This window comes from Arachis duranensis, chromosome 7 (genome assembly GCF_000817695.3).
Source record: "Arachis duranensis cultivar V14167 chromosome 7, aradu.V14167.gnm2.J7QH, whole genome shotgun sequence".
NCBI classification, from domain to species: Eukaryota; Viridiplantae; Streptophyta; class Magnoliopsida; order Fabales; family Fabaceae; genus Arachis; species Arachis duranensis.
Window position 1 is genome coordinate 45026707 of NC_029778.3, and position 1156 is coordinate 45027862.

The following is a 1156-nucleotide window of genomic DNA, read 5'->3' on the forward strand; positions in this document are numbered from 1 at the left end:
TCTGAAAATTTCGAACAAGAAAAGGAGATGGCAGCCGAACCCAACAACAATAATGCAAGGAGGATGCTTGGTGATTTTACTAAACTAACTTCCAAATTTGATGGAAGAAGCATCTCCATTCCGGCCATTGGAGCAAACAATTTTGAGATGAAACCTCAATTAGTTGCTCTAATGCAACAGAACTGCAAGTTTCATGGACTTCCATCTGAAGATCCTTACCAGTTTTTAACTGAGGTCTTGCAGATTTGTGAGACTGTAAAGACGAATGGAGTAAATCCTGAAGTCTACAAGCTCATGCTTTTCCCTTTTGCTGTAAGAGACAGAGCTAGAACATGGTTGGACTCACAACCTAAAGATAGTTTAGACTCCTGGGATAAGCTGGTCACGGCCTTCTTGGATAAATTCTTTCCTCCTCAAAATTTGAGCAAGCTTAGAGTGGATGTTCAGACCTTCAAGCAAAAAGATGGTGAATCCCTCTATGAAGCTTGGGAAAGATACAAGCAGATGACCAAAAAGTGTCCTTATGACATGTTTTCAGAATGGACCATATCAGATATATTCTATTATGGTCTACATGAGTTTTCCAAAATGTCATTGGACCATTCTGCAGGTGGATCTATCCACCTAAAGAAAACGCCTGCAGAAGCTCAAGAACTTATTGACATGGTTGCAAATAACCAATTCATGTACACTTCTGAGAGGAATTCCGTGAATAGTGGGATGCCTCAGAGGAAGGGAGTTCTTGAAATTAATGCTCTAAATGCCATATTGGCTCAAAACAAAGTGTTGACTCAGCAAGTCAACATGATCTCTCAAAGTCTGAATGGATGGCAAAATGCATCCAACAGTACTAAAGAGGCAGCTTCTGAAGAAGCTTATGATCCTGAGAACCCTGCAATAGCAGAGGTAAATTACATGGGTGAACCTTATGGGAACATCTATAATTCATCATGGAGAAATCATCCAAATTTCTCATGGAAGGATCAACAAAAGCCTCAACAAGGCTTTAATAATGGTGGAAGAAACAGGCTAAGCAATAACAAGCCTTTTCCATCATCTTCTCAGCAACAGACAGAGAATTCTGAGCAGAGTCCCTCTAATTTAGCAAATTTAGTCTCTGATCTGTCTAAGGCCACCTTAAGTTTCATGAGTGAAA

The 1156-nt window shown here is 40.0% G+C and overlaps 1 non-coding gene across 1 annotated transcript; it reads right to left on the reverse strand.

Moving 5' to 3' along the window:
• Positions 1 to 426: 426 nt before the first annotated feature.
• On the reverse strand, positions 427 to 530 carry LOC127740768 (small nucleolar RNA R71). The gene has a single exon (XR_008001627.1). It is a non-coding gene; the product is annotated as a small nucleolar RNA R71 (small nucleolar RNA).
• Positions 531 to 1156: the final 626 nt, after the last annotated feature.